Consider the following 27,820-nt stretch of genomic DNA (forward strand, 5'->3'; position numbering starts at 1 on the left):
CATAACTTCTCACGGTTTTCTGGTGTTATTTTACCAGTTCAAATAAATCATAAAGTACTTACCTCCCATTGCATCCCTTTACCCTCTCCCATTTAAAATATAATTGTCTTAAATATTCTCTCAATATACATTTGGAACCACATCAGAAAGTGGTACAATTTTTGCTTCAACCATCAATATAATTGCGAAGATTCAAGAAGAGAAGGAAAGCCTATTGTAATTACTCCTATTTTTGCTTACCATGTTCTTCCTTCCTTCTTTTATTGTTTTGTTTTTGTTTGTGGAGAACTTCCTTTAGCTATTGTTTTAGGGTAGGTCTGCCAGCAACAAGTTCTCTTACTTTTCCTTTGTTTGAGAATGTCTTGATTTCTCTTCATTTCTGAGGAATACTTACACTGGATATAGGATTCTACGTTGACAGTTCTTTTCTTTCCCACACTTTAAAAATGTGATGCCATTTTGTTCTGGACTCCATGATTTCTAATGGGAAATAAGGTGTCATTTGAATTGCTTTTTCCCTAAGGTAAGAAGTCCTTTCTTCTTTCACTGCTTTTAAGATTTTTGTTTTGTCTTGAATTTTTAGACTTTTGTTCTTCTCTTTTAGTTTTCAGTCTTGGTATAGATTTCTTTGATTTTATGTTGTTTTGGGGTTTACTTTGCTTCTTGAATCTGTAGATTTATGCCTCCCAAATTTGGGAAGTTTTCAGCCATTATTTTTCTTCAGTATTTTCCAATTCTACCTTCTTCCTCCTATCCTTCCAGGACTCTGATGTTGAAGCTTTTTTTTGAAGATTTATTAATTAATTTATTTGAGAGAGAGAGAGAGAGAGAGAGAAGGAGAGCACTAGCAGGGAGGAAGGAACAGAGGGAGAGGGAGAAGCAGACTTCCGGCTGAGCAGGGAGCCCCATGAAGGGCTCGATCCAGGGACCCTGAGATAATGTCCTGAGTAGAAGGCAGACGCCCAACTGACTGAGCCACCCAGGTGGCCCTTGGTGCTTTTGTTATAATCCTACAGACCCCTGAGGCTTTTTTTAAAACGTAATATTCTCTCTGTTGTTTCGATGGATAATTGTTATTTTTCGGCTTTGCCATTCACTTACAGTTCACTACAGTTTCTTTTCCTCGGTCCACTCCATCCTACTGTAAAGTCCATCTATTTAGTTTTCTTTTTCAGTTGTTGTGTTCTTCAGTTCTAAAATTTACTTTTGGCTCTGCATTATACTGTTTCTCTGTGGTAAGTTTCTATCCCTTTTTTGAAGTTCTCTATGTTCTATTTGTTTTAAGCTTATTTGTAATTCCTTTTTGAAGGGTTTTTATAATAAGTGCTTTAAAGTTTTTGTAAGATAATTCTAATGTTTCTGTCATCTCATTGTTGGCATCTGTTGATTGTCTTTTTTCACTCATTGTGAGATCTTCCTGGATCTTGATATGACAAGTGAATTCCAGTCAAAATACGGACATTTGGGATATTAAGTTATGAAACCCTGCATCTTATTTAAGCCTTCTGTTTTAGCTGGCTTCTTCAGACACTGCTCTGACAGGAAAGGTGGGAGGCACCTTGTTACTGCTTAGTGGGCATAGAGATCCAGATTCTTCATTTGGCCTTCACTGGCACCTGGGGGTGGGGTAGAGAGGTGGCTCATTATTATTTCCGGATAGGGATAGAAGTTCTGGCTCTCCACTAAGCCTCTGCTGATCCATTCCTGGCTGGGAGGGGTAAGAGTGAGTTGCTACTGCTCCCAGCTAGCCTCTACCAACACCATGGCATGTGAGTACCCTTATCAATGGGCAAAAGTAAAAGTGCCTACTCTCCTCTGGGTCTCTTCTAACACCACCCTGCGGGGAGGGGAAGAGGCATGAAGCCTATCGTTACTGACAAGTGATGATGAAAATCTAAACTCCCTCCTACTCTGCCTCTTCTAACACCATTCCTGGCAGGGAGTGTTGGGTGCCTTGTTAAAGTCTGGTGAGAGTAGGAGTCCCTGTTTAGCCTTTGCTGATTCGGGTGGAGGAGAGAACACAGTTTTGTTTTTTTTTTTCCTGTGCTGTTTGGCTGCAGTAGAGTAATTATTTTCTAAAATTTCCTGTCTAACTAGGCTGTCCCTTTCATGCTCCTTTGGCTAGAGAAAGTCAGCTTTTGTTGGGCCTTTTTTGGTCTGCACCCAATGGTGTTTCCAGGTTACCAGCTTTTCCAGCAAACAGTCTGGGAGTTGTGAGGCATAAAGAAAACCCCAGGGAATTAACTACATTTAGGTCCTGAGGTCCTTAGCTGGTCTTCCTTCTAACTTTCAGAAGCTGCTTGTATTTGTTTTATATATAATGTCCAGAGTTATCAGTTGTATTTAGCAGGATAAATTAGGGAATGTATATCTACTCTCTCTTGCAAGAAGCAGTTTCCTTTCTTTCTTTCTTTCTTTCTTTCTTTCTTTCTTTCTTTCTTTCTTTTTCTCTCTTTCCTTCCTTTTCTTTCTTTCTTTCTTTCTTTCTTTCTTTCTTTCTTTCTTTCTTTCTTTCTTTCTTTCATCTCCTTCTCTCTTTCTTTCTTTTTTACATTCTGTACAATATTCCTTGTTGTGAATGTGCCACAGTTCAACTATTCCCCTACTGATTAATATTGTGACTAAGAAAATCTGCAATTTTTATGTCAGTACCTGTATCCTAACATATTACTGTATTTATTTCTAAGGTATAGATTCCAAGGAGTGGGGTTGTAGGATGTATATTTTAAATTCTAGTAGCTAGTACCTTATCACTTTTTCAGTTCACATTTCCACCAGCAATATATTTTAAAAACTCTTTTTCCCACATTTCTATTAACAATAGTTATTATTGACCTTATTATATTTTTTCCAGTAATAGAAGCACAAAGTGATACCTTACTTATTTTATGTTGTCTTTATTCCATATTTTCATACATTTATTGACTATTTATGATCAGTTCTCTGTTATTTATCCCTTCATAGCTATTACATGTTTTCCCCATTGGGTTATAAGTCTTTTTTACCCATCAATTTGTAAGAACTCTTTGAAGTTATAGACCCTTTATGTGTGATCTGCTTTATAAATCATTTTTTTCAAAAATATAAATTGTCTGTTGACCTTGCTTCTGGTATCTTTTGGCATATGATTTTTTAAATTTTTATATAGTTAGAAATGTTTACAATTTCTTCTATCAGGCTTATTAGTATCATAATCAACAGCTTGATATGTCTACTTTGCAAATGTTTTCTCTCAGTATCTATTCTTTATTATCCAGTAACTACTTACTTTGAGTAGGGCCTGGTCTGGTTCAATTAAATCTAAAATCCTTAGTCCATTTGGTTTATTGAAATTAAAATCTTTCACACTTTCAGGCAAATAAAACCCACAGGATTTTGAGGAAAAGTAACTAATTTTATCTTTTTCCCTAATATTTATACTAATTGTTTTATTTTTCTGTCTTAATTGCAATTTCTAATAGCAGAAATCCCTGACTATATCTTGATTTGACTGAAATGGTTTAAATGTGTTTCACTTTCTTGAATAAATTTCTTGTTAAGTTTGGATAGTTTTCATCAAATTTTAATGATTTTTATTACCACTATTTTACTTAGAATTTTTATTTAATGGCTGCATAATCTTATTTGATGAAATTACCTTTCATATATATTAAAGTATTTATTTCTTTTCTTTTAGTTCAAATCATTCCTGCATTCCTAGAAATGATTTCAATGGTCATAAAATATTATGATTATTATTATGTTAATATTATTAACATTCTTTTTGAAAAAATTTCCAGCTTATAAGATTTGTAAAATTACTCCAAAAAATCCCTGTAAGCTCTTTGACTCAATTTACCTATATAACCATTACCCAAACTTAACCAATTTTTAACATTTTATAATTTTTAAGACATTTTGCCCCATTTGCTTTATCATTTACACTCTCTCTAGTTAACTCATTTTTTGTTTTTGCTAACCTAAGGAAAAACATGTATACTTTCTTATTTCTTCTTTTTTTTCCATAAAAGTTAGCCTTCTGTTTATGCTTTTTTGCATTTTTCTTGTATCACTTAACAATGTAACCTGAGGAGCACTCCTTATCAATTAAAGAAGATTCTTTATTTTTTTAAATAGTTGCATAGCACTCCCTCATAAGCATGAACCATGGTTTTACCAAGCTGTCTCCTATAGACATAGGAGCCTTTAGATAGTTTCCAAAATTTTGCAAATACAAATAATGCTGAAAAGCATAATCTTACACATTTGCATTTTCATATTGCAAGGATATGTAAAGGGTAAGTTCTGGAAGTGTGATTGCTTGGCCAAAAGGTTTCTATCTGTTTGCAGTCACAACAGCAATATACCAAAGTGCTTTTTCCCCCTAGCCTCACCAACTTAAAATGATATCAGATTTTTAATTTTGCCAGTCTGGTAGGTTAAAATGATATCTTAGTATACTTTAAATTTAGATTTCTCTTATTATGAGTGAAGATGAGCATCCTGTCATATGTATAATGGCTGTTTTGTGTTTTGTGTGTGTTTGTGAATTGTTGTTCATGTCCTTTGCCCATTTTTCTGTCAATTTTTTATCTTTTTCTACCCTCAAGTTTTGAAAGTTTTATACATATTGGAAATATTAGCCTTTTATACACATTGCCAATATTTTCTCCTGGTTTGTCATTTGTCTTTTGTCTTTGCTTCTACAGTATTGCTATACAAAGGTTTGTTTTATTTGTGATATTTTGCTTTCTTTGGGTTGAATTTATCCATCTTTTCTTATATTGCCCCTGGACTTTGAGTCAAAGTTAGGAAGCTAACTTTCCCCACCCAGGGAATGTAATTCACTCATGTTTTCTTCTTGCTCCTTTGTTTTCTTTTTTTTTTTTTCCTTCTTTGTGCTATTTTAATATATTGCTAGATATTTGCTAATTTTTAATTTTAGAATTTTGCACCTATCATAATTGGGACTAATTCCAATTTTCCATATATTGTGCTATCTTTAGTATAAAGTTATCCTGGTTATATAAATTAGGGTCATTTCTAACTTGTTCATGATAAAAAATAGTTTAAATACCATTGCAATTATCTTGTTTTATAATTAACCAGAACTTGGGGGATATTTACTCACCTTTTCATTCTGTTTTATAGCAAATGTTCTGTTTAACTTTTCTTTTGTTGTGGGTCATTTGGCAATTTTCATTTTCTTAATCAATCATTCATTCCTTGAATATTTTCAAATTTGTTGTCATAGATTTGTGTGTGGAGAGTTCTGCATGGTCAAGACTGATCAGATACACCCTCTCTATAGACTGTCTAATCTATTAAGAGAGAAGGTTAGAATATTGTTTTCTAATATTAAATATTATGATTCTAATTTGTATTACAGTACTCCAGTATTATTTCTATAAGCTTCCACATAAATGGGTAAACATGGAGGGAAAATCAAACTGTAGGCTTGTTATTTTACACAGTGCCATATAATGTGTTTTACTTACTAAACTAGTGGTTTTTGCTTCATGTAGGAACATTCTTAGTGTAATGTTTGCCTGTGGATTTTATGATATATTAGAAATTCTAATTATAGTAAATAAAATTACTAAGTGGACATGGTGTACCAGAGCAATTATAGGAAATCAAGAAAACAATGTAAAAAACAAGATCTGTAATGTGCCTTTCTGTTTCCTTCTTAGAGATCCAAATGTAAAATTGAGAGCCTCAGAAAAATAGTTTCATTGATCATCATTATCATTTAGATTCATAGAACACTAAAGGTGGAAAATAGATTAGAGATAATTAATCCAACCCTTTCACCCTATGAGAGAGGAAGTGGAAACCCCAACTACATGACTTGCTCAGACTTAACCATCACCCATGAGTGATTGGTGGTAGGCCAAGAAGCCAGTTTACCTGCCTCCTCCAGTGCTCTTGCTCGATTTCCCCTTTATGCTTTATGGGGAAGTACTCAAATGTTGGGTTTAGTGCAGATTCTTCCAGAGTTCTACTTTCATTCAGCGTTCCCAAAGGGAAACGATCCTTTAGGAAAATGAGTGTGTGCTTAGAAATTCAGAATTAAGCTTTGTGATGAAGTTATTTCTTCAGGATCCATTGGTAAAGCTCACTTGCCCATTGGAAGCCCAGCAGAAGAAACAGATCTGTTGATCCTTGGCCTTCATTATCATCCTCATTGTTACCCTCTCCCATTGGAGATTTTTTCCAAAGATCTTCAGAGTCCTCAGATGACCTCCAGTGAGTCTCTGAACTTACAAAACAGCTTGGAGGTTATTATCATTTGGTGACAAAATTTTGCTTAGAATCAAATGTTGGATGTATGCATCTGTTCTTCTAGTGAAGCCTGAAAAGTCTGAAGTGAAGATGACCACACAGGCGGTATCTTCAGGCATACAGGCCCATAGAATGGACTCAACCATTTGCCAATTGCTTTGTAAGTCACCTACAATGCAAAATGCAAAATTGAACCAACGAGTTTCAAAGCACCAATGAGGCTAGTTTAAAAAAGAAACAGAATAAAGAATAAAGAGAATGAACAAAATGATGATTGTTTATCAGACACTCATACAGTACTACTTTATTTTTTAAAAATATTCCTTCCAAAGGAATCTGTTTCTCTCTATGCCTGCTAAAGTCAAGAACTCTCTTAGCTTGTTTCAGATTGGGAGACTCTTCCCACCTTCGCTGTGTTTTTTCAGAACATCAGCCTAGTCGTTACTGAAGTGCACAGTGGACAACCTGCCAGGATGCCTGGGCCTTAGAAGGATCAAACAGAAGTCAGCAGCAGAAATGCATTTGAGGAGGGTGGGTGTCTCTGGAGAGTGGACAACAGCTGAAATCCCAGTTAAAAGCATGGAATCTCAAGTGATCAGTCCACTTATGGAAAATAAGAAAGGAAATGGGGGAAAAGTATAACAAAGAGGGTAGAAACAGTCTTTGCCTACTTTCTATCCATCATATTTATGCCTTTTATTCTGGAGAATGGTGCCTATTTCCACTGATGGGAACTAGCTCTGTTAGGGAATTTTCTAAAGGTAATTTAAAAGCTCTGGTTGTTAATTAACATGTGTTATTTCTGATAAATTCTAATGTTATATCAATGATAAAGTAAATCTTGCATCTTGCTCTGTTCCAATATTCAGAAGAATTCAAATATTTCAAGTCAGAGATATTGCCATGAAATAGATGGAGCCAAAGATATTGTAGAGGTAGGACTAGCAAATTAAAGAGCTTCTCTTTTTTAAAAACCTTGTTAAACACTAAACACTTTTGAGGCATTTTTGATACTCAGAGCAGCTGGATTGGGGGAGGCATGGTTAGGAAGAAATGTCAAATTTCCAGAAGTTGTGAAAAAAATGAACCACATTTTTCCTTGAGCTGGTAACACAATGTCCTGCTGATGTTTTGGGTTGGGGCTGGAAGTTATCACCTCCTGCACACTGCCATATTGAGCATAGAATATGGAGGTTCTCTGCAAGAGGCCTGAAGTGTTTTGTGTGGATCTAGAAAAGGATGTATGCAGAGGGCAGTTCGTGACTCCATTTTATTTTACCACACTGTTTGTGAGGATAGTTGAAAAGACAAAGTTGAAATTATTTTGTTGAAAGAGTCTACTTCTCTTTCAATGTAGGCAGTTGGTTTTAACCAATGCTCACAAGGGATCCCCTTTTGTAATGTAAGGCTCTTCTCCAACACAGAGAAGACAGGAAGCCAAGCGTTCAGGGTGGGTGCTGCAGATGACAAGCTAATGACAAGTTCTTCTTTGTTAACAGAAATGAGTGAGTTTGGGAGTAGGAGATAAAGCCTGATGGCTGCAAAAGTTTGTAACCTTGGCCTTTTGGTTGAAAATGCATTTAGCATCCTAATTTTAATTTGCTTGAGATGTTATTCAGATCAGGCAAGATGTTCCTATTCTACACATTAGCCTCTTTGCTCTCAACATGACTTTTGAAGAAGAGGGTGTATAACATCTTCTTTTCTCCATCTGCTCCCTGCTTCTACTTCCATTTATTTGACCATTAACATCTTCCATGACACCAATAAAATGGAGGTGGTAGATTATCTTAGGAGATTTCCAATAAATCGCCCAACAGCTGCCTCACATAGTCTTATATCATAAGCATATTCCTCCAATGGAGAGGCATACGTAACTATTGATTTTTATTAAGCTTGCATTAAGCACTTAGGAGAACACAGCAATAAATTAGTAATCACCTCAGTGTTTTTCAAGTTGAACTGAAGTGGCATTAGAGGAATTTTGAGATGCTGTATCAAATATACACTACATGGTGAAGGACACAGAACAGGGAAGACAGGAGAAAGAGGTCACTAAACGAGAAAAATGGGGAAAAATTAAACTGTAAGGAGGATGTGCTGGGAAAAACTATGTCTCAAGGTTGACATTTGTGTATAACATAAAGAGAAGCTGAAATTATGGAGTGTCTTCCTTTCTTTGTACGGTATTTATACTTCCAGTTAAGACTGGTAAATAGAAATGACTAAATCTTATTCCCAGAAGGATGTTAGTGTGTCCTCTCACGTGACCTGCCATGTTCTGAAACAAATTTGACAGTGTTTAGTCAGGCTCGTACTCTGCTTGCTTCCACTCCCCAAGCTCTGATACCCAGAGTGGAGAAAAACATAACTTCGTGTGCCAGGGCATTTGTCCACCAACAGAGGAGAAAAGGCAGTAGAAAAATTTGCCTATTCTATCCCCTGCCCCATAGAATGTATAATTCACCGAACAAGACCATTGTGATGCATAATGGGAAGGAGAAAACTTGCAACCTCTTTGCTCTCATTTTGTAACTTAAGGGTCATTCTCTTTATTCTTTCACTCATAGCATAATGGTTATGATTCTGGCACCACACTGTTTGAATTTGCACTGTGGTTCCATGCCATACCCGCTGGGTGACCTTGAGTAAGTTATTTGACATCTCTGTGCCCTCATTTTATTATGCAACCAGTCTGTAGAAATATTTCAACTTGGAAAGCTCTGTACCCATTGAGCAACAGCTCTTCTTTTTTGTTCCTTCCCAGCCCCTGGCAACCACCATTCTATTTTCTGTTGTTCTGAATTTGACTACTCTTGATATCTCATATGAGTGGAATCATACAGTGTTTGTCTTTTTGTTTCTGGATTATTTCACTTGACGTAACACCCAAGGCTCATCCATATTGTAGCATGTGTCTCACAATTTCCTTCATTTTTAAAGCTGAGTGTATATACCGCATTGTGATTATCCATTCACCTGTCAATGGATACTTGGGCTATTTCTACCTATTTCTTTAAAGTAGTTAAAATCTTAGACAAAGATAGGACCACATGTGCCCTTGGAGTGAAGTTGATTTTGTACCCTTTTTAAACTTAAAAATTCAGCCTATTTCTTAGAGATAAATGACCTGCTCGCAGCTATGTAATCCCGGCCCATTTGTGTTTCTCCTCATCATACTGATTGCACAACAAGACGAATATACTTAACACTGCTGAACTTAGAGTTAGGAATAGTAAGATGGTAGATTTTGTGTCATATGTAATTTGCCACAATTAAAATTTTTATTTATTTATTTATTTTCTAAGATTTTATTTATTTATTTGACAGAGAGAGAGACAGCCAGCGAGAGAGGGAACACAAGCAGGGGGAGTGGGAGAGGAAGAAGCAGGCTCCCAGTGGAGGAGCCTGATGTGGGGCTCGATCCCAGATCGCCGGGATCACGCCCTGAGCCGAAGGCGGACGCTTAACGACTGAGCCACCCAGGCGCCCCACAATTAAAATTTTTAAATAAAAAAGGTAATAATGCAAATTCTGTGAGAATAGAGTAACATTAAGGGGCATTTACTTTATTGTAGATTTGATGACTTTCTCCCATGACTTTGCAAGAAGAGTTGCCACCTGCCATCCAGGCAGTTGAGACAATGTCCCAGTAGCCTCCAGATGCAGGCAGTCCCGAGAAGCTCCTGGCTGCACCTTGGGCACTAATAGAGAAATAACAAGGCTCACTTAAGCTCAGAGATAAAGATGCTAAAGACCTTCCAGGGAATATATGTAGTCTGTGTGCTTTTAAAAATACCTGCCACTACAAAAATCATAATTCCCACCTGAAATGACACTTTTAAATAGTATTTTTCACAGTTATGATTAAACTCTTTCTACCCACCATTCCTTAGAAAAAATGCTCTCACAACAGGGAGAAATGACAAAATAAAAACAAAAGCAAAAGTGCAAAAGCCCAAGCAGTATTGGTCAGGCATTCTGTTTCTGTTGGCATCCTATCCTCATGGTGCTTGAAGCCTTTTTTCCCCCTGACAGTTAGCCACCAACTGTATCACAGAGCTTTTGGGCTTCTCCGTGATGGGGCGATAATGACCATGAACACAGTAGCCTCTATAGGAAGGGAACATGGTAATAGCACTTACCAGCTGACAGGAAGGAGGCCTGGGTGATGGAGAACACCCACCCCATTGCTCATCTGAGTTAGAATACGTAGATTCAAGGACCATGCATCTTTGGCCTTCGTAGTGAGAATGTAAGAAGTTATTCCATATGTGTTGTGGAGAATGGTTGTCATTGGCTCAAATTACATAGGAATCCATATTCTGAGCTGTGGTTTCAAAGAATAAGCTAGTACAAAATTGCCTTCATTCAGCTTGATTGCCATGATTTCCTTCAAGTGAGTCATATGTACAGTTGATCCTCATTATTCATGGATTCAATATTTGTGAATTCACTTACTTGCTGCCCCCAAAAGTTAATACTTGAGATGTGTTTGTGGTCACTCGTGGACATGCACAGAGCCAGGGTACATATCCCCAGCTGAGGTGAAGCAAGGCAATGTTCTACTCTCTTGTTTCAGCTCTTTTTTTTTTTTTAAGATTGTATTTATTTATTTGACAGGGAGAGAGACAGCCAGCGAGACAGGGAACACAAGCAGGGGGAGTGGGAGAGGGAGAAGCAGGCTCCTAGCGGAGGAGCCTGACGTGGGGCTCGATCCCAGAATGCCGGGATCACGCCCTGAGCCGAAGGCAGACGCTTAACGACTGAGCCACCCAGGCGCCCCTTGTTTCAGCTCCTATTCTGTAAACGAGTGTCCTTCCTTTTCATGGTCTATTTAGTACTGTGTTTTCACATTTTTGTGCTTTAGTTGCTGATTTTACTGTTTAAAATGGCCATTATGTGTAGTGCCAAAGGGCTGTCTGGTGTTCCTGAGTGCAAGAAGGCTGTGATGTGCCTTTCAGAGAAAACAGGTGTGTTAGAGAAGCTCACTCAATCATGAGCGTTAGTGCTGTTAGCTATGAGTTCAAGTTAATGAATCAACAGTATAGATTAAATCAGGTGTCTTTAAATAGCAAACACATGCAAATACATACATATCAATAAAAAATCAATACATAATTGATTGGTTGATAAAATGTTCGGACCAGAGGCTGACAAGAACCTAACCTCGTATTTTCTCTAGAAGCAAGGGCTCAGTATTCACTAATTCAGTGTTACTTTATGGGACGTAACTGTCATGAATAATGAGAGCTATTGTTTATCAACCTCGTTGATAGCATATCCCACATCTTTGTATTTATCGTTCATTCAACAAATATTTGTTATGCACACAGAACTATGGGACTAGAAGGCTGCCAAATTACTTAACAACACTTATATTAAATTTCTAAATTCATTGAGTTAGACCCAGGTCAATCTGCCAGCACATGTCTTACAAGGAGGACCATATTTAGAATGTGGAAATTACAGAGCTCTCAACAATTCTCAGAGCAGAGATCGTTATCTTCTCTGGCCTCTGCGGTAGTATTCTGAGCAGTGTGAACACAATGAACATTTGCCGCCTTCTTCATGCAGGCTGCATGAGCACCCTTGCATGTGGAGAATGGGGAGGCTTGATGAAGAGGGGGGGCCGCCTTCTGCATATTCACAATCCACTCTCTTCCGGGCGGAGCTGGGAGTCCTCCCACAACACAACACGGATGGTCACACAAAGCATGGACGGAAGTAAATTCACTGGGATGGTGGTTCTCAGCTTACTTTCTGCCCTGTCCCACCCAAGTGTTATGATAACCCACTCATCAGGAACAGTGGCTCGTATGGGCCCTGGTGCTTAAGGTAGGATTGTTCGTAGTGGTGGTGGGGTTAGGGGGAGTTGTCAGAATTTCTTTGAGGCAAATGTAACTTGAAAAAGTCCCAGAGGTGATTTTGACATACTCCCTCCCCTGAGTAGGGTGTGACATTTCCTTCTCACATTTCTGTCTGGTGAGAGAACGTGCTTTGTTATTTCACAAAATGTCCAGTTCTAACTCGGTGCCCACATCTGGTGTTTTCCTAGCGCTGGATCTTACTTTATTGCTTAAAGTGACTTGTTCTTAGTCATGCCTTTAGGTAGCTTAAGGGACATATCTTAGATTCTCTCTCTGGATCACTACTTGGTCCCAAGTCACCACTCATGCATTGTAAACATCAGAAATACTCATTCCTTTATAAGATCGTTGTACCATTTCTGCTTATGGTCCATGATTTCTTCTTTTAGTATCTCTCTTTCTCTTTAAGTTGAATAACAGAACGGCATGTTACTTTGATCTTCCTTGTTTATGGCAAAACACATCCTTTTTGGACTCTTGCCTTAAAAAAAAAAAGACTTCGGTAGGATATAATATAGTTAAGAAAAGATTTATGTCAGCAGAAAATCCAGTTCCTTCTTTGTTTTCTTTGAATCTGCTTCTTATCAAGATGTCCTTTGTAGTACCACAGCTCCTTTATCTGTATTCCAGGGGCCATTGAGACATTTTTCCCCACTATCTATGAAAAACATATCTCGTTATTATTTATTTCAATTGCAAAAAACCAATGATCATCAGCCTTTTTGCATATTATTGCTCATCAATAACACTAGCTGTCAAACTAATTAAAGATGAAAGTTTGCTTGTGATTCAAGAGGTCTAAAGAGAAACATGTAATAGAATATTCCTATTAATAGCACTTAGAGTAATAGAAGAATCCAAGGGAAAAAAGGATAAAAGTTTTAACCAAGATTTGTGGGGAAAATTGAACCGCTGAGCTGGTATGATTTCCTTATCCATAGTAAATGCAGGTTAATGGTGTTTTGGTTCCGTTTATGAAATATTGTCTACATTCATGAGTTCTAAAAGTATGGAGTAGAAAATAATAGTCTTTATCCTGCAGTTTGGTACCCATTTGGACCAAAGATTTATTAAGAGATAACAACCTTAGGCAAGATGACTACTCACACAGTGATAATGCTCTCTAATGGTGTCATGTTGGGGCACATATTTGCCGTCATGTCTAGGTTCAGCCTCCTACTAATCACAATATTTATCATGAAATATTTATTTCTGGCCTATTTCATTTCTTATCAAAACCCCCCATGAATTCCATGAGCTAATGCAAGAAGCATGTGCTACCTCTTAAGGCACCCTTAAGTATGTAGTGCCAAAATTATTTTTAGTATTAGCATGGATATCCATGATGAAAAAGAATTTTTAGAGTTGTTTATTCTCTGGCTTACTTACCAGGCATTCCCTTTGCCTCCACCCAAAATATTTTGAAACAATTAGTTTGGAAAATCTATAGCTCCCACATAATCATTCCTAAGTCTACACACAAATGAAATCTGCCATTATTACAACCATGTGTTTTTTTTTCTTGAACTATCACAATAAATAATGAAGCAAAACACCAAATCCTTATTTAAGGGAATCCAATTACATTGCTTTTATAAATTATTTCATTTAGAAGATAGGTCTTGATGTTTTGAGAGCTGAAGTTTTTATGCTATGGTCCCCTCTCTAATATCAGAGCAAAAGAACTACACAACTTCTTTCTAAAGCAAACTATGATTACAAACACATATGTGCGAAATATTATAGGAAGAGATGTACAATTTGATTTTAAGGGTGCTATCCACCCTCTAGCTACATATAATTTATTATTTCTATTATTCTCTAATATTTATTCAATTTATGAGAACATGGACTTCTCTGTACTATCAAGCCTATTATAGATTTTGATCGCATGATCAAAAAGATCTGTCATTTGGCTATTCCAGTTTAATACTTTTACTCAGAACTTGAAAAAGACATATAACTACTCACCAATCTTTGATGTTACAAAGGTGGGAAATGTAATAAAAGATTATAGAATCATGATTCACAAATATCTTAATGTGTTGGAATAATGGGCCTTACACCAACAAGATGGAATTTAATAGGTAAAATATAAAAGCATAAAACCCATCAGTGGGCCTCTACTGCTATAAAAGATAATCAAATATTAGACTATGTAGTTGTTCAGGTTCCCCAAGAAATCAACATCAAAATGATATTAAATTTGCAAGGATTGTATTGAGGAAAATGCCTATGAGAAAAAATGGGGAGGGAGCTGGGAAAAATGGAAGATTCATCCAACTATGATGCAAATCTGAATCCTAGTAACGGAGAGAAAGGGAGGTAAGTTAGGTGAAAGTGTTTTTGACTTCCATGAAGTCTAATGAAAGTTCATCAAGGCCACTGGGGTGTTCTTGAGCCAAAATTGGCCTTCTGGAAAAAGACCTGTGGCTCTCAGGAACAAGCTGCCTTAGTAGCCTGCTGTACTCAGTCATTCACTAGGAGCAGCCCATGCGAAGCTTGGCCTCAGTACAAATGAAGCAATGCATTTCAGAGTGTGACAGCTGGGGCCTATGGTCAGTCACTGTCCCTGTACTTGGAAGTCTACAAAGTACATTCTCAAGGCATTCTCAAAACAAGTGCTTATGTAATTTGGGTTTTCAAAATTCCATCCAAGTTTTGCTTAGAAAATATTACAAAAATATTTCTTAAATTAGTAATTCAAAAGAAGCAAACCTGAGATCTGAAAAGCGCAAGCCTGCCTTAGGATTTCTAGTTTCAGAACAGTAACTACTCACAGAAAATACATTTAAGAAAATAGAATTAGGGGCGCCTGGGTGGCTCAGTAGGTTAAGTGTCCAACTCTTGATTTTGGATCAGGTCATGATCTCAGGGTTGTGGGATTGAGTCCAGTGTTGGGCTCCTTGCTTAGGGGGGAGTCTTTGGAGATTCTCTCTCTTCCCCTCCCCTCTGCCCCCTAACCTTCTCCCCGCTCCCCCCTCCCCCCGCTTGTACTCTCTCTCTCTCTTTCTCTCAAATAAATAAGTAAATCCTGCAAATAAAAAAGAGAAGAAAATAGAATTAAATTCTGGTCTTTGGTGTGTGTGTGTGTGTGTGTGCGCACTTGTAATTATGGAATGATGTCTTTTTACACATTCACTGTATTTTCAGCATTCACAGCCATCATTCTCCTTTTGATGGTTAAACTACCAACTTTTGCCAATGGGAACACTTTTAAGGTTGCCTCTGGGTCATTTTGATCTTTTCTTTTCTTTTTTTTTTTTAAGATTTTATTTATGTATTTGACACAGAGAGAGAGAGAGCACAAGCAGGGGGAGCAGAAGGAGAGGGAGAAGCAGACTTCTCTCTCAGCAAGGAGCCTGATGTGGGGCTTGGTCCCAGGAACCTGGGATCATGACCCGAACTGAAGGCAGACACTTAACCAACTGAGCCAACCAGGCACCCTTGATCTTTTCTTTTTAAATCAACTATATTAAAATAATATTTATATAACTGACATGCACCCATTTTCAGTTTACAGCTTGATGAGCTTTGACAAATATACCTCCCATGCATTCACCATCATGATCAAGAATAACCATCCTAAAATTTGCCTTGTGCCACGTTGCAGTCATTGCCCCCACAATTGCAGCCCCGGATAATCAATGATCTGCTTTCTTCCACTGTAATTCATTATACTTATTCAAGAATTTTATGCAAGTAAAACCATACGGAACGTGCCCTTCTGTTAGCTCTGGCTTTTTTTCACTCATGTAACATTCTGGAGACTCCACTGTGTTTTTCATCTAGGAGAAATCCATTCCTTTTTATTTTTTGACAGGTATTTCCTTCTGTGGATAACTACAATTTGTTTATCCATTCACCCCTCAGTGGACTTTTGAGTTTCTAGTTTGGGACTATTATGAATAAATCTGCTATGAACATTCACATAAAAGTCTTTGCAAAGACATATGTTTGCATCTCTCTTGGGTAAATATAAAGGAATGGAACTGCTGAGTTAAATGGTTAAGCATCTAAGAAAACTACCAGAGTACTTTCTAGAGTGTTTGTTCTATTACACATCCTCTCCAACAATGTGTAAGAGTTTTAATTGCTGCACATCTTAAGTAATACTTGTGCACAGTAGTATTTCATTGTGACTTTAATTTGCATTTTCCTGGTAGTAATGATATTGAGCATCTTTTAATGTGCTTAGTGACTGTTTGCATACCTTCTTCTGTGAAGTGCTTATTCAAATCATTTGTCCGTTTTAAATTGGATTCTTGTCTTTTTAATTAATGAGATGAGCAGTTCTTTATATATTCTGGATATCAATCTTTGGATATATGTATCATAAATATTTTTCCACTTGAGGGATTGGTTTTCATTTTCTTAGCAATGTGTTTCAAAGGATAGAGGAACTTGCTTTTGATAATGAAATTCAACCAATTTTCGTCCAGTTTATGTTTCTGTATCCTAAAGATCCTTTTCCTACCCTCAGAATCTTGATGATTTCATTTTATCTTGCCTTCTAAAAGCTTTATAGCTTTAGCTGTTTTTTAAATCAATTTTGGGAATGTTGTAAAGTAATTTCAAGGTTAATTTTTTTCCATATGGATCTCAAGTTGTTCCAAGATGAATATGATTACTAATTGTTACAACAGGACAGACCTGAAGCTGACTGCAAAACTGGTGAGGAACATCCTCCCTCCTCCTCAAAGGAGAGTCAGCAACAATCAGAGGAGTGACCTTGAGTCTACTTCATAGTAGTCAGCCTGTAACCACCTCCCAAATCCTCCTCAGTAACAGGCAATAAAGGGGAGAACCATTTTTTTGCCCAGTTGACCATACAATTTGGTCAACAGTGTGCTCTGTTTATCACTAAAATGGTCCAAAACTATGAAGGGTCTGAGCTTTTACCCTTCTTGCAAGCTAACAACTTAGGCTGCCATGGTTTCAAGGATGTCAACAGAAGACATGATTCCTGGATCAGAGACAGAAAACTTTATTACTCATGGGAGGAGGAGAGGCCAGAGTGTCAGTATCCGCACTAGTTCCCCGAGCCCCAGTTTCGACAGGGCAGTATCCGCACGTGCAGTACAGTGATAAAGGAGGGGACCCTGAGTCTAGGGAACCAGAATCTTCTGTAACGGGAACTAAGTTTGTCTGCCCTTTGCTCCTGAGACAGTATCTCTATCTTCCAAGGCTGTTTGCTATATAAACATCTGTGGGGGGAAAAAAACAGAGTAAATGCAGGCAGTACCTCTGGTTATGAGGTACCTGGAAATGTGAGCAACCGATGGAGAATTGTCACTGATACTTACAGCTCCCTGGTTGTTGTTTTATGGCTCCGTGGAGTTTCTTCCTATGCATCTCACTTTAGTGTTTTGCAACAGACTCGAGGAGACCCTACGCAGATTTCTGTAGCTTTTTGTCTGCGGAACTCCCCTCTCGCCGATTCAGTGTTCTGTACATTCCAGTCATTTCAGCTTCCCTGAATTCTTAATCCTCGTCTTCTCGATTTAATAAGACTGTTGTGTTCTGCTGGTGTTCTCCCTCTTCGTGCCCCGATTCAGAAAGTGCTCCCAGACAGAAACCCGAGGAAATTGTAGGGCTCACCTTATCTGTTTACCTTCTCTCAGGGATCCAGTCCTATCTCTTCTGTAATGTCTGAAACAATTATATTGTACGTTTTGCCCAATTTTGTATTGTTCACAATGGGATTACAAATCCAGTCCCAGTTACCTCAGCATGGGAATAGCAGACATCCCCTTTTTAAAATTTTTCAACAGTTTCTGAGATAGTCATTAAAAATAATTGGGCTTTAAGTTGCATATACGTAGAACTAAAATTAATCACAGACCTGAAATGGAACAGAATAAGAGAACACTTACACTGAAGCATGAAACACTTCTGAGGCAGAGATGCAGTCTGAGAGTGCCTTTCAGGGAGGCTAACTGGGTCAGTCTGTCCTCACCCAAGGCCAGTCAGGTGAATGAATGAAGAGATGGGAGGGAAGCATTAGAGGTGCCCCGGAGGCTGCTCCCTCCCCCTTCTCTGAGAAGGCAATTTTGGGAAACCTTTGGGAAAACATCAGATTGATTTTTTTTTTGATGTTGTTACATACTTCATAGTAAATGTTTTAGTCCTGACCAGAAGTATCTCCTTCTCCATTATTAAGTCAGGGCCTCCAGTCTCACATCAGTTATGAAGAGTGGTAGCTTACTGCTAGTTAAGGGACAGAGCCATCTCCTGGGCTAGACACATTGATTCACTAACCATAAGGCACAGGTTCCGGCTGAGGCTTAATCGGGGAAAAGTGGTTTCCAGCATACCCTCACTTATTTACCTCAGGACTGAATTCGTAGGATGGGAAAAAATGAGGGAAGAATCTGTCTCTCCTTTTACCAAATTTTTTCCAAAACGATCAAAACACCGCCGGCACAGTGAGCGTGCCCTGGTTTATGTCTCATCTTTTATATTTCATCCATCTTCCCATTTTATTTCCAGCCTGGTAACTGTCCTTCATTTTAACTCTTTCATTTCATAATCTTTAAAACCAATTAGTAGCATTATAAGTATTATAAATATATTAACCAAGAATGGACTTAAGCTGCTTTCCAAGTGTTTTCTTTAGTCATTATGTGACTGAATTTTTCAGGCCATGCTAAGAATCTATTTTACCAGCACATACTTAACAAAGCACTTAATGTGCCCTTTCAGTGTCAAAAATATCAGTAGATAAGTCATCTTATTTGGAAATATGACATATTAGGATTGGTGATTAGGGCTCAATAACATGACCAAGAGAAAATCAGTAAGTTGCGTCTCAACCTCTGACCTAAGACACCCTCTTGGCCTCTGCCTAATCACTTTCCTAAAAAACAAAGCTATGCCTATCATGTCATCCACAGCTTGAAGACTCCTGATGGCTCCTTGTGGCCTAACATAATATGGAAACATTTTAGGGTACACAAGACCCATTACAATTTGAGCCTAGTTTTAACCATCAACACCTTTTTCTGCTATTGTCTCACCTTGGGATTCTACCACTCTGAAATTACCTTACACCATAGCCAGGTCACAAGACCTTTTCAACATTTGGTGCCTTTGCTTGGGCCATTTAATCTGCCTAAAAAGCTCTCTCTGAACAACTCTGACTGCTCTGGCCAGAGCTATTTGCTCACTCTTCCTCCCCATTTTCTCACCTCTGTGGAGCTAAAATGCACCAGTAAACTTATCACTGGCAAATCTTGTGCTTTGCCAACAGAGAGCATGAAAGAATTGGTTTAAGATAGTTCTCCAACCTGGATGCTTTAATCTTCTCTCCTGTTGATTCCCAGTATGCCCCACCTCTTTCCAATAGTTGCCACCCTAAACATCCCTGCAAATCCCCTGTTGTGCTTACATATGTAACTCAAGATTCCTCTTGGCCCCAGCAAACCAAGGCAGGGAGAGAGGATACTTACTGATTTTATGTTCTTGAGCGGAGCTGTGCTGGGCAGACGATGGAATTGTATCTCTACTGTGCAGTATGATGGCCACCAGCAACACATGGCTATTGAGTATTTGATATTGAGTATTTGATATGTGATGGAGGAGTTACATCTTTTAAATTGCATCTTAATTAATTTAAATATAATTTAAAGAGTTGCATGTAGCTAGTGGCTACCATATTGGACAATGCAATTCTATAATCCTCATAGGCTTGGAGACCACCTCATAAGACTATTATTCTAGGGATTAGGCCTTTAATAGTAAAAGAAAAGAATTTTTAAAAATGGACAACTGGTCATAATAATTAAGGTGCTACTAGGGTCATATGATTGCAAGAATTTTTTTCTTTTTCCATCCTTTAGGACTTCATTATCTACAATTCAGCCTACATTATTTTGTATTGGTTCTCATACTGCTTTTTAAATGTCCTACAGCCTTCCCTTTTATGTACGTTCTGCCACTCTAGAATAATAATGTTGATTTTCTATTTTGTTCATTATTTCTTTATGAATGTGCTGCGTATAGATGTATTAGATGATGTTGAGATAGTGATCGGACTAGTCAACGAAGTGCTAGACAAAAATTGCTTTTATGGAATACATGAAAACATAGAATCATCCCTAAATAAATTCAGTTAGCATTCATCATGGTTATAATAGGGAAGGCAATACAGTGGAAGTTAAAGCACAAAGGGGGTGCCAGATAGAACTTGGTCAAGTGATTCAACCTGTCTAACCTTCAGTTTTCTATACTGTAAAATAATGAGGATGATAATAATAATATGCAACCCGAGGATACAATGCATGCAAAGCCCTTAGGTTAGTGTCTGGCATGGGGCAAGTGTTTAAATGTTAGTTGATATTGTTACTGCAATAATGATTATTCTATTATTATTTTATTAGTGCTGTCATTTTACTAGTGTTGTAGAACTTTATGGTTGATGAAGCACTTTCAGAGTGGAATCTCATCTGACCCTCTAAACAGCCTTCAAGGCAGGTAGATAGTCCCACTTTATAAAAGAAAAATGATGTTTAGAGACTTTAAGCAACTTGTCCAAGCCACAAAAGGCAGAGCTGTCTACAGACTCCAAAGCCCACACACAGGCCACTATGCTGTGCTGTCTTTGTTGTTGGTAATCATCTCTCTGCCTTTTTAGAGACGCTTATTCATTTCTTCATCTCCGAGTGTTTAATCTTCATCTGGGTTTTAGCAAGTATTCCTGCTTCCCGGGAATGCCCTCTCCATAGGGTTGCCTCTCTTTCCAGCCATATGCTGCTATTGTGTTTTAAAGTTGTTTCTTATGTGTTAGGCAAGCAAATGTTTCGTAATATGTGGCAGTGCCTTGTGTAAGCATTGGCAAATCAGTTTTTTGAAAAACTCTTATCCATATCCAAGAGCAAACACTTATGGTTTACTTCTGAAAAGCCAGGCCAGCATCTGAAGCTGGAGCTCAACAAATGTGTCTTTGTTTCAGCTGATCTCAACATCAGCTATAAAAGCTCTTCGGCACCGGCCAAGAGTCTTTGCCATATTGTACCTTACAAGTAAGAGACAAAGGGCTTTGGAATAATTAAACAAAGCACAATTTCTACATTTTATATTTTATTTACTCAGGATCCTATCCTGTATTTTTTTATGCCAGCAAAATTTAAATGGAAGTTAGCTGAAATCTCATCTCACGTGAGATGTAGAGGATTAAACTCAGAATCCATACTCAAAAAAGTGTTCCTACCAGTGCATATCGGGCAGTATGAAGACTTGATTTCTCTTCCTAATTAGGCAGACTACAATGATGTGGCTAAATGAATGCAAAACTCGATGACTACATTCATTCCACCCCATCAGACCAAACGTGATGAGATGGCCAAACGAGCACGGCATCCTTCACACCCGAAGGCAATATGAGTCTCTTCACTCTGTGTAATAATTTCCCATTCACACCTCCAGCCTGCTTGACTTGGGGTCACTGGGCACAAACCCTGAGCAAAGCATGCACAGCCAAACACATCTGGGTTTCAGGAAAAACAACAGGGTGAAGAAGCAAAGCCTATCACAGGACGCTTGGGGCCCTCCGTGTCTTTTAATTTTCTGATTAATGAAATGTGAATTAGACTATTGCTTTATAGGGATGGCTATATAATCATGAGCAACTCAATTTCTCTGTCTTTTTTTTTTTAATATTTTATTTATTTATTTATTTATTTGACAGAGAGAGACAGCCAGCGAGAGAGGGAACACAAGCAGGGGGAGTGGGAGAGGAAGAAGCAGGCTCCCAGCGGAAGAGCCTGACATGGGGCTCGATCCCAGAACGCCGGGATCACGCCCTGAGCCGAAGGCAGACGCTTAACGACTGAGCCACCCAGGCGCCCCTCTCTTTTTTTTTTTTTTTTTTACACGTAAAACAGAATAGTTGAGGAAAGAATTCCCGCCACAGAATCAAGTTCATACGGGCTCTTTGACGTTATGCCAGAACGGGCCTATCCTGAGAAATTGTCTAACGGAGCAGCGTAGCTAAGGCCTCTTACAACAGCAATAGTCTAGGATATTATACAATAAACATTTCTCAGAAGGCAGTCGCTTTACAGTTGGCTGGGTTCTTTCCAGAATATCACACAAGTATTGAGGATTTTTCTTTAGCATCCTGCCAAGAAGTCCCCCCACACATAGTGGGTAAATGCTGCTCTGTAGTTCCACTGAGGGGTTCCTACAGCTTACGATTCAACTCAGGATAGAGATACGGGCGAGGAGTGATAAGGGAACCTTGACCCCAAACTGACAACACGTGGTCTCTGCGCTGATTTCCTGGGCTGTCCTGAGCGTCTTCACCAAAGCTCTTCCTGTTCCATCATTTGGGAAGTCCAGCTAAGAGCCATTTACAGTAATTCTGTCCCATCCATGATAAGCTTCCCATATGTATGAAGATTTTTACGAAATGTTTCTGAAGTATGTGTTCATGCGGAGTGTACGTGGCCTGTAAATCAATCCTGTGTGTACGGTGCTCACTGACCTTGCTAAAGCCACACTGCTCTGGCAACGTTGATTTACAGCGTTGTTCTTGCTTGCGAAACAAGGCAAAACTTGGGGTCTGCTTTAAAAATGAATTGCACGCACTTCAATCAGTGAAGACTTTGGTAAATGCAGTGAATGTTGAAAGGCAAAACTGGTGACTCGGACCTGCTTATTTTGAAGACTTTCTAGTTGTGGTTTTTGTTTTGCCCATTGTGAAAGTTGTTTGCTCAGGCGTTCCTTACCCGGAGCAAGTAATCACAATGCTAAAATGTATCTAATTGTTTTCCGTTTCTTAAGAGATAGCCCTTTGTTTTCAAATAAAACGAGGTACTACCTTCTTGGTGAATCAAGGACGTTTTCTTCTTATATTTTTACTATAACCCAGACTGTGGTGTTTTCTAGTCATTGAGAGGAGTAAAAATCTATTTTTTTCTGTGCCACATATACAAACCCACAAGGTTAGAAAGTAACCTGCTGAGTGGTTAAGAGAATTCAAGTGCTGCCTGACAAAGCCTGCTGAGTGGTTAAGAGAATTCAAGTGCTGCCTGTCATGGAAAAGAAATACAGAAGTAGCGACTACTTCTATATACTCACTATATACTCACTATATACTCAGCTAGAGGTGGAAAAGGGACACAGCTTTTCGACGATACAGTTACTGCTGTTCTCTTCCTGGGCCAGTACGCAAAATGGAAAGAACGCTTGCATCTTGGTGATCGATGGGATTTCCTAGACCCCAGCATGATGTTCACCAGAACTGTCTGGTTTAGCCTGGATCATTCTCTAAAGGGGTGAGACCAGAAACTCTGTCTCTCCTTGGGCCGGGAATAACAACACCCTCCTCATACTTGAGCAAAGTGGGGGGCTTGAGCTGTATTTCCAATCATGCCGGTTTGCATTGATCCGTCTTTATCCTCTTGTTTCTGCTTTGTGACAAATGATATAAATTTATGAAGTGGTTGGACGCGCAAGCACCAGCTGTCATTGTAAAGTAGAACAAGGCTCAGCCTGCAAAAAGGGATAGAACTGGTGCCCTTGGAATCCTCGGCTTGTCCTAACAAACGAAGTCAAGAGGACGAGGGCGCAGGGTAGCAAATCTCAGGTTGTGTGGAAACACATTGCGGGTGGTGGAACGAATCCTGCCGCAGTCATCCTGTCAGTCATTCCAGCGGGGATGCCGGGCAAAGCAACCTCATAGCCAAAGCTGAGGGGGCTTTTTGGTTCTGATTTTGGAGGTGAATTTAAGCTCAGCAATTCTTCTAGCTTCTATAAAATTATCAGACATGGGGATTAAGTCTTCCTTTTCTTTTGTATTTGTTAACGATAGTTCGTAAAGGGAAGTTCATGGAGGAAACACTTAAGATAGGCTTTCTATTGATTTTTCTGAGTGTTTTGCCTTTTCCAGCCTGTAACTTTGTTCCTTCTATTCTAGATTTCATAGGCTCCATTCAGGGCATGAAATATCCGCTGCTTGAACGGGACCTCCAGGCCTTCATTTTTATCCTTGTACAAAAGTGATCACTTGTATCCTTGCACGAAGAGCGGATCACTCTTTTTTTGTTTTTTTTTAAGATTTATTTATTTATTTATTTGACAGAGAGAGACAGCCAGTGAGAGAGGGAACACAAGCAGGGGGAGTGGGAGAGGAAGAAGCAGGCTCATAGTGGAGGAGCCTGAAGTGGGGCTCGATCCCATAACGCCGGGATCACGCCCTGAGCCAAAGGCAGATGCTTAACCGCTGTGCCACCCAGGCGCCCCAGAGCGGATCACTCTTGTTTTTGTTTTATCGGTTGATCTTTTTAAATAAGACCAGAAAAAAAATCAGACTTTTAACAGTATAACTCTGAAAAATTTTTATAACTGGGGCATGTGGGTGGCTCAGTCAGTTAAGCATCTGACTATTGGTTTCAGCTCAGGTCACGATCCCAAGGTCGTGAGATTGAGGCCCACATGGGGCTCCTTGCTCAGTGCAGAGTCTGCTTGAGATTCTTCCCGTCTCCCTCCAACCCTCCCACCTCCCCGCCTCACATATGGGTGCTCTCTCTCTCGTAAATAAATAAAATCTTGAAAAAAAAATTTTTAATAATTACTTCCAGACATGTCAAGATATTGAGATCAAAATTACAAGGCAGTTTTACCTTCTAAGCATTAATGCCAAATTATTTTACACTTGAACAATATAAATGGGGATGCCTGGGTGGCTCAGTTGGCTAAGTCTGTCTTGTGCTCAGGTTCTGATCTCAGGGTCCTGGATGGAGCCCTGTGCTGGGCTCCCTGCTCAGCAGGGAGTCTGCTTCTCCCTCTCCCTCTGCCCCTCTTCCCAGCTCATTCTTTCTCTCTCTCTCAAATAAATAAATATAATCTTTTAAAATATATATATAAATGAAGATAAAGAAGATGACCTTAATATAAAAAATGGATTTTAATTGCAATGACCTTGTTATTAGAATGTATGACCATATACTATAAATGTAATGGGCATAAATTTTTAATTTTTATTTATATATCTATAAGTAATGAAAAGTGAACATATGGCTTGAATATCAGAGAATGATTAATTTTCAAGTGAATTAATAGAGTAGTTTTTTGTTGTTGTTATTGTTCTCTACAGTTTATGACAGGTAAAAGATTTGCAAACCCATTTCATTACTGTATGACAAGAAAATAAAGAGCTAATGGTGGTAGGTGATGGAGAGGATATGGTGAGAAGCAACCCAGGTGGGCCCTAGCTCAGCTCACCACCCTGCCTCCTTCACCAGAAAGCTCCTCAGCCTTCGTCCACCAGAGTTCCTTCTACTGCAGCGCCCCAAGTCAGGGGAGAAAGGACCTCCTTTGCTCCCAGAATTGTTTGACTCTAGTGGGGTCATTTGTCCTTATATGCCAGTTATATGTACCTTATGTATCACGCATTATCTTAGTGAGATACCTTCTGAAGCCCTGATACATGAGGCAAAAATATGAAGAGTCAGTAAGTTAGTGGGAACTTGGGACACCAAAGTCACCAGCGGTAAAACTGACACAATGTTAAATGTCTGCTATAAGGCTAACAGTATGAGGATTGATGTCGGAGGCGCTGGCAGATCTTAGGCTGCTAGTGTGTGACATGGGTACAGCTGCCAGGCTGCAGGGCAGGGGACCAAAGTAGATTATTCAGGTCCTCTTCTTCACCGAGTCAAAGGATACGGTGTGTCTACAAAGCTGAATTGGCAACTCAGAGCAGCATGCTACTAATTTCCAGACTCCTCTTACAATTCAAAGGAAACAGACATCACAAGGAAGCTCTAGAAGAGATACGACTTAGATGAGTTCTGAAGAAAGGGTAGAATTTAAATAAAGTAACCCAAGAGGAAAGCAGGAATCTCACCAGTAGGATTCGAGCTTCTGCATCTTCCTAAGCAAGTTCCCCTATTGGGGTGCTCAGCCTGTGCCCCGTCTTTATAGACTTCAAGCAACAACCACATGGGCTGAAGAGCTCCTCCCAACCCACACAGAGTTCCTCCTGCAGGATGCAGCCCTGTGGTATTAGCTGCCCCTTAACTCTGCCAACCCAGTCCAGTACTATGCCTCTCCCAGCAAGTGAAGGCAAGCCACAAACAATGGCCTCTTCTAGGCAACTGCTCTTGATCTTTGCCCATTTACTCTCAACCTGGCTATGTTTGTTCAATTCTCCTACAGTTCTCAGAACCCAGCCTTGATATTGGTTTCCAGTTCTACACTTCTACAACCCAGTAGATGTCCTTGAGGCTTCTTGGCCCCTGGCTTCCAACTCCATTGGCTCTTCTCACCTCCTGACTTTGGCATTTCTCTTGGGAGGGAACAAGAAACTCTATGTGGCAGGTCCATCCTTATAGAGATGCACCCCTCAGTCTCCCACACTTGTGCTTTTCCTTTTCCAGCCTCATAGCCCAGGAAACACTCAGGTGCTTTAGAGAATAAAGACCACCTGAACACAGAGTGTGGCAAAGAGGGCAGTGTTCCCTCCACTGAGAACTCCTCAAGACAGGTGACCATGTTTTTTCATTTTGAATCTCCAGCTCCTAGAGCAGAGCCTGGAATAAAATGGGCACTAGCTAAATGGTTCTTAATTGTAACCCCATGATAAAGTAGAACCATTTTAGTCCATTTCAGCTGAGATTCCCTGCTATGGAGATCAAAACATTAAGTGCCAAGCCCCTCCACTCCTTGCCCTAATTCCAGACCAAGATACAATGCAGGATTTGCAAAGAGGGTGGTCAAAATTCTGTTTTGTTCTTGGCACATCATCAACCTCAAAATTTTAAAAGGGTTGAAATTGAAGAGTAAGGAAGGCAGCTCTGTTATTGGTGGAGTGGTCAATATGCTGTTTCTCTCTCACTTTAAGCCAAATAGGGGGACCCCTAGGCCCCACTGCATGAGGGGACCAGAGAACTTGACCAATATTCTCTGGACTTTATCAAGTTCCAGAAAATGGTGCCTAATTCCTTTCTAGGGGTAAGAAAGGCAAAAGGCTGTGCTTTGAACTGCCTGCCACAATAGGAGAACAAAAAGAGGGAGACCTGGGAGAGAACTGCTCTTCCACTGATGGCAGCAGGCACAGGTCCCTTGTCCTGGGCCGGATGTGGCTTCTACACCGGAAGTGATCATGAGAGCTGCCTGCAGGGGAAACTGATCGGGGCAGAGTAGGTAGGCAACCAGATGTCCAGGGCTGAGAAAGAAATCCAGCATGTGACCTCATGGGAAAGGTTCAGCACTGGGAATCTGCCACATCTAGAGGGCCCTGATATGGATCTCATCTGACCAGCTAGCTCAGCACATAAGACCTTTTGTTGTTCCGGCCTCAGGCCCGTTCCACCCATAGCAACCCCTGAGGAGGCCAGGGTGTTCCAATGAGGGGGGAGGTTGGTGGGGGCAAAAGGAAGACTGAAGAGCAAGGCTGAGAAACAGAAAAGCTTTCATCTGGGATCAGATTGGAAGCTTTTTATAATTACAGTGAACTGAATATTTCAGTTGTTAAAATGAGATTGTTCTTCTGGTCACCCAAGGTGACCAGATTACTTTAAATCAGCTATGTGATCCGAAGAGCCATGGTACTTCAGATTTCATCTGAAGAATGAGGAAGAAACGCGTTAACAGTGGGTTTGAAGGCCAAATGCTGGAAAAGAAAGGGAAGCTGTTTTCTGTTTCATGCAGTTGAATTCAGCTGATATAAATATAACAGA

General features: G+C 39.3%; 1 protein-coding gene across 7 annotated transcripts in view; it reads left to right on the plus strand.

Moving 5' to 3' along the window:
- Positions 1-27,820, plus strand: part of STARD13 (StAR related lipid transfer domain containing 13) — a 513,739-nt gene that overhangs the window by 227,034 nt on the left and 258,885 nt on the right. The window lies entirely within an intron of this gene.

This window comes from Ursus arctos, unplaced genomic scaffold (genome assembly GCF_023065955.2).
Source record: "Ursus arctos isolate Adak ecotype North America unplaced genomic scaffold, UrsArc2.0 scaffold_10, whole genome shotgun sequence".
Classification (NCBI taxonomy): Eukaryota; Metazoa; Chordata; class Mammalia; order Carnivora; family Ursidae; genus Ursus; species Ursus arctos.